Raw genomic sequence first — 7,056 nt, forward strand, 5'->3', positions numbered from 1 at the left:
TTTAATCATCATCATCATCATCATCTTCATCACCATCATCACTTATATAGTTCTTACTCTATATTGCACTCTTTCAGGAACGATTTTAAACACTTTATTTACATTAATTTATATGCATTTTTTTTGAAAGTCAACATTGAGAACCACTACAATCTGGCTAAATGGCAAGAAAATAGGATCACTGAGGTTGAAGTAAGATGATGATACCTAATGATAGAAACAAGCTGAATTCTTTTTTTTTAATTTGTTTATATGTTTTTTCAGTTGTTTGTTTGTATTTGTTTTAAATTAAATACAGGAATGAAGAAGTAATTTCAGTGTGTACAGTGTGATGAATTGTGATTAGACCAGAAAACATCTTCAGTGACGGCAGGAGGAACTCCCATTGCTGAAGAAGTTAAACAGTGAGAGTCACTTTTCCAGTTTAAGGCCCAGTTCTCATGAGACAACACTTTATTAACCAATTTGCCATAAAAATTTGTCTTTGCTTACTGGAGTTTTTCACTTTTAAAATGGTAAAGCTAATTTAATTTGACACCTTTGCCATTATTTAAAAGAAATGTAACATCTGGAAAAAAAAAAGGACTGTGATGATTTAAGTAAAGTGATACTATGCCAAGTTTACAAACAAATGATCCTAAGTTTAAAAAGTGAGTTTTAGTAAGAATAGTAAGAAGAGCAAAGGGGAGATTTTTATGTATCATATTTAATTGTGAAAGGGATGTTGTCATACAAAAACACCTTATGAAAATAGCTTGTTTTACAGTAAAACATACTTTTCTAGGTATCATAAAGAACATTGCTAATATGGTATTGCTTAGAACTTTGTTACTAGTTTTCTTGCTGCTTTTCTCTCTTTTCCCACCCATCCTTCCTGCCAGTTGTCTGTCATTGCAAACCCCAGGTGTGCCTGGAGGGTTAACCTCACTGAGGCCAAGCAGACGTGACAGTGGATCTGGAATAAACCTGCCCGTTTGGGTCGTATATGGAGGAGAAGAGTCTCGTAAAACTCAATGTCTACAGAGCGAGGTGACATGGAGCCTTTTGATGGTGGTCACTGGGTATCAAAGGGAGCCAACTCAGAGTAACTCAGATGGCCCAGAAGCTAGCAGAGCATGAGTACATGGAGGCCAGATCAACAATACTGGAAGATGTACCCAGGAAATAGGAGAGAAGCATGTCTGCTGTAGCAGGTTGGATTTTCCTTCCCGTGGTGGATGAGGGTCCTTTCAGGAATCAGTTTCTGTCCCAATATGTTCTGAGGTATCAGTAGGGCTATAAATAAAGTAAGAAAAGCAGGGACTAATGACTAGAATTGAAAATAAGGTAGATAGGATCTTAAAAGAAGACAACCGGTTATTAGCCCTAGAGCAAAAACTAAGAAGCAGAAAATTCATAAAGGTGAGTGGATCTTAGGTCTCAGAATCAGCCATGAGCTCCTTAGGTGACCAGATTCCTCCTATAGGCTATAATGGACAAGTTGTTTAGATGTAAGTGGAAGGTGGGTGCTATGTTTGAGATACAGAAAAAGCATCTTCTTAACATTTAACTCTGAGTTTTCTGACCCATTTTATTCAATGGCTCCCCGTTGATCATAGAATAAGCCAGTCTCATTAATCTGACATGCAAGGCCATTACAATCTGGCTTCAACTATTTTTTATTCTTATTTCTTACTGATTATCACATCTTTTTCCTACAACTCCTGCACCTACTTGCTTTGCATATAGCCTACAATTCCATAATCAAGATTAATTAAGTATTCTTTTTCTTAATACACCCTACACTTCACTGGCTTGATACTTTTTTCAAATTCTTCTTCTTCATATCTACCTATCATGTAGAAACCATTCTTTAATACCAAAATGTTGGCAGTTTTTTTCCACTAAAAAAAAGATCCTCTTTTTTTCCCACCTTTCCTATTGGCATGCCTTTTTAAGCACAGGCTCATTTTGGCCTCATCCACCTTAATACTTTCCATCAAGCCCAGTATTGTGGGACAGACAAAAACACAGGTTTTAAAAGACCTAATTTATTGATCGAATGTTTTGACATTACACATATTTTTAAAATTACATTAATTTATACATATTTTGAGTGTGTAATAAGACTTTGTAAAAAGTATTTGTAGGTTTTATTAGATTTGAAGGAAAAAAGTCATATTCTTATTGCATGAAATCCAAAGATATCAGTGATTTAAAAACAATTTAGAAAAATCAGATTTGTAAATAATTTCAATATTTAGTTTCATAGTACATGTTCATATATATATTGTATATTAATTCCATTATATAATACCCAGAGTTTTTTATGATTAGGTTTTCATGATGCTTAGAAAGGCAAAACTATGATGACATAATTTTTATGAACTTAGAAGACAAATGATTAACTTGGATTCAAAAAGTTCAGTAATAGAACTAGACATTACCTTGAACCATTAGTATCAAATTATAGCAATTACTGAATGATTGTATGTAAATGAGAAGGGGTTTATCAGTATTCAAAACTTGCTCTCAATATTACAAGACCACTAGTAGTCACACAGACATGATTTTGACTTGCTCCTAATGGATGTATAACAATATTTGGAGACATTTGGGTCTTCACAAAGGGGTAAGAGCTCCTGGTATCTAGTGGGTGGAGGCCACAGAGATATATATATATATATAGTTCAACCAACGGGTCAGCCATAGAGATACATTCATTTCAAAAAGTATCTTAAAGTTGATCAAAGCAGAAATTACATAAAGCATAATTAAGATGTAGAATAATGACCTTTCTAGAGACTATGGATTCTTATTACACTGACATGTACTGTTTTGACTTTTATGTAATAGGTGAGTCTGATCTTCAGTCTAAGAAATAATTTAATAATGCATAGGGTTTTGTGGCAGTCATATAAATTGTGATTGCTTGTGGTTTGGATCACATGTGGTTAAGCTACTTGTTTCTACAGTTTCAGTGAATTTCAGATTTGCTTTATGGCATGATATCAGTAGATGGAACCATTGATACAAGATGGCTGGACTGGTGTAACTTTGAAACTTTTCTTTCCTTTTAAAAGCTTTGCATCACTTGGGCCTTAATACTTTATATCAAACTACTTAGAACCCAAATGATTTAAATAACAGCTCTGCAAGGTGAGGTCAGTGTGCACTTCAAGGCCAGGGTGAAAGACTCTGCCATTTGTTTTCACTGTTTTGTTTGGCCTTCTCCATTAAAGCAGATGGATGAGCAGAGCACATATGGTGTATGATGGCCGGGGCTCCCAGCAGGTCTGAGCTGTGAACTCTGTGGCTTGCTGCTGTGCTTTTTATGTCTGAGTTCAAAATTCCCCTCCTCATTTGTACAGGGGCAGAGGCCAGGCTCATCTGAACGCAGCAGGAAGCAGCCACTCTGAAATCCAGAATGCTCATCTAGGAGGAAAGGGCTTTTAGTGACAGAGGCCTTCTCATCCATGGTTTGCTTCTCTCTTCCTTTGTACCACTGAGTACCCTCTCTCAAGATTAGAGAGTTCTGTGGGGACACAATTGCTGGCTCAGGCTTGTGGGCAATTCCCATTTTGAATCCATTTCTGGCTCTGGGTTGAGTTTTCTTCTGGCTAGTCACTTCCAGGGAAAGAGAGAGACAGAGACAGAGAGAGAAACAGAGAGACAGAGACAGAGACAGAGAGAGACTGCTATGCAGATTGTAAAGATCAGGAAAACAAAGTCCTCCTCTAGTCTTGACATTAGTAGCTCTGGTCCAAATGGAGGCTTTAGCCTGGGACCATTGTCCTGGGGTTGGTGTAGAAATACTGGGATATTCTAGGGGTGAACCATCTCAGTGAGATCGTGGGGATCAGGTAACTGCTATAACTTGTTTACTTTTATTTCTGTTGGATTTGATAGTCCTGGTACTTTTCATTTCATTTTACACAGTGGTCCTGTATTTGGGAGGCCATAGTGGTTTTATGAGCTCATAAGTGGTTATGAACACGGACTTTGGAATCACAAAGATTAGGCTTGACTCGCGGTGGCTATCATGTATTAGCAGAGAAAACTTGAAAACTATTTAAGCTTTTGAGTCTAAATTTCTGCATTTAAAATTTGATATAATAGGGCTTCTATAAGTAGATAAAATGAGACGTTGTATTGTATTATATGGTATGAGTATGTACTCCAGAGCCAGACTGCTTGGGATTGAAAGCTGGCTCTGTCATGTACTGGCTGGCTGATCTTGAATACAATGCTTTACCTATCTGCGGAGAAAATAATAGGATCGATTCAGAGGCTTGTTGTCAGGATTAAGAGACTATGTATGTAGAACACTTAGAACAATGTTAGGCATCTTGTAGTGCTTAATAACCATTAGCTAAATTATTATTGTGAGGATGAACTCTCAGCAGAGAAATCCTACAGTGTGTATTTGTTAAATACAAGCATAGCATCTCTAAATGTATGGGCACACCTCAGAGATATTGTGGGTTGGGTTCCAGACCACTGCAGTAAAACAAATATTGCAAAAAAGAAGTCAAATGAAGTTTTTGTTCCCTGGTGCATAAAAGAAGTTAGGTATATATGATACTATAGTTGTTTAATTATGAAATAATAGTAAATCTAAAAAAACAATGCACCTATCTTAATTTAAAAGTACTTTGTGGCTAAAAAAGGCTTGCCATCATCTAGCCTTCATTGAGTCATAATCTTTTTTGCTGGGGGAGGTCTTGCCTTGATGTTGGTGGCAGCCGACTGATCAGAGAGGTGGCCGCGGCGATTTCTGAAAATAAGACAACAGTGAGGTTTGCCACATCAAATGGCTCTTCTTTTCGTGAATGACTTCTCGGTAGCCTGTGATGCTGTTTAATAGTAGAACTGCTTTCAAAATTGGAGCCAATCCTTTCACACCCTGGCACTGCTTTATCACCTACATTTATGTAGCACACCCTACGTCTTTTGTTGTCATTTCCGCAATTTTCCCAGCATCTTCACCAGGAGAGGATTTTATCTCAAGAAATCACTTGGTTTATTCATCCATCAGAACCAGCTGCTCCTCCGTTCAAGTTTGATCATGAGATCACAGCAATTCAGTCACATCTTCAAGCTCCACTTCTAATTCTAGCTCTCTTGCTGTTTCCACCACATCTGAGTTATGTCCTCCACTGAAGTCTTGAACCTTCAATTTATATATAAAGAAAAACCCCAATATCTGTGGAGCACAATAAAGCAAAGCACAGTAAAGAGAAGCATAATAAAATAAAATATGCCTATACTACATAGAAACAATTTTGAAAGCCCTAAAATATTATGGTATTTGGGTAATTTCTCAGCTTTCCACTCAGATATGTAAATGGCCACTTGACCAAGGTCTCTGTTTTTTAAAACTGAGTAAAGTTTAAGAAAAGCGTACACACATCCACATGCACACTCATGTGACAGATGTAGATGAGGGTTGGGTCTAATGAAATGCAACAATTGAAGAGACCCTGTCACAACTCAGGATTGTTAGAAATCCTTGGCTCTAGATGCCTCTGGGAATTGAAGATCTGTTTGCCACAGTGATTCCAAATGATCTGCTACACGACTGGCAAGTTGTATTTTCTCCTTCATTGCCATTGTGCTTATCTACTCCAGGAGAGATGCCCATGCATCATCCCTCCCAAACCTCCATCTCCCCTTGAACCGGCTGTTCACTTCCTTGAACCAGCTGTTCACTTTTAATTCTTTTCTTCGATACTACTCTGACTGGGAAATCAAGCTCAGTTGTACCATGAGTATTTTAAAAAGCATTAAAAGGAAGACCTGTTTACTCATATTATGCTCAGTCCTGACAAATTTGGGCTTCCAATCCATAGTAGGCACACTTTTTGGTTGATATTCTGATAGGTTATATAAAAGGAGCAGATTGCTCACTTCTGTGCATGTATTTTTATGAAATCTATTTGTTGGAAAAGGGGAAAGAAGATATGCAAAATGGATTATGAAAACCAATATATTTCATATTGTAGTTATGATAGCAAAGTTCATTTTCAGATAAAAAGAGCCACATGTGGTTTAATTGATAAAAAAATAATTTACTGAGAGGTAGTGTATATATGATGGCTTAATATCTCCTCCTGAGTCTAATTGGGTTTTAGGTCTTAAAAAGAAGCTAAAATGAACTGTAAAAAGTTTCAAAGATTCTTTGCATGAAACTAAATTTTAGGAACATGTAAGTTAGAAGAATTTCATTTAAAGTTTAGCTGGCATATATTGCTTATACTAAGCTCTCCAGCTTATAATTTTTTAAATCAAAATTACTGTCTAAAATGTTTTATCTCCTTCTGTGATACTGAATCAAAATGTTTTAATGATTCTAACTTTGTAGAAGTTTGTAAATTTTTCAAATAACTTGAGGCATCACAGCGAAATTCCAGGAGGGTCTGAAGAAGGGTCTTCAGAACTTCAAGACTTCTTTCAAACCAGAAAAGCATTTTTTACATTGTTCTACTTTTCCATTTCGTCTGGCCTGGGCAGCTTCCTGCATGTCTTGTCATCACTACCATGTTAAATTTAGTCGTGTGCTCAGAAAATGGAGAGAAATGTTCACCACTGGCAGGTGAAAACAGGAAATAAAAATATTGACTTGGGATGTTCCCAGGACAATTAAACAGCTAATGAAAGGATTGTAGTTCCTAAGGCCACCATGAATAGGAAAGTGGGCATAAGTACCTCATTTGGCACCAGATTGATTCCAATTCATGATGACTATAATTTCTGGCTATGTAAGTAATGTGGCAAATAGCTTGTATTGCTTGTATTGCAGTAAAAAGAAAAAAAACTCGTGCCTCCTAAAGCATTTATATTTTTAGGATTACAGCAGAATCTTCCTTTCTCCATTTCCTCTTTTTTGGAAACACCAGGGTTTTTTTGGAAATGCCTAGTCTTTCATTTTGATTCAAGTTTTTTTTTTAATGCTTGTTTATTTATTTATTTTGAGAGAGAGAAAGAGAGAATGAGAGAGAGAAAGAGCATAGAAGAGGGGCAGAAATAGAAGGAGAGAGAAAATCCCAAGCAGGCTCCATGCTATCAGCACAGAGC

This window comes from Suricata suricatta, chromosome 7, assembly GCF_006229205.1.
Source record: "Suricata suricatta isolate VVHF042 chromosome 7, meerkat_22Aug2017_6uvM2_HiC, whole genome shotgun sequence".
Classification (NCBI taxonomy): Eukaryota; Metazoa; Chordata; class Mammalia; order Carnivora; family Herpestidae; genus Suricata; species Suricata suricatta.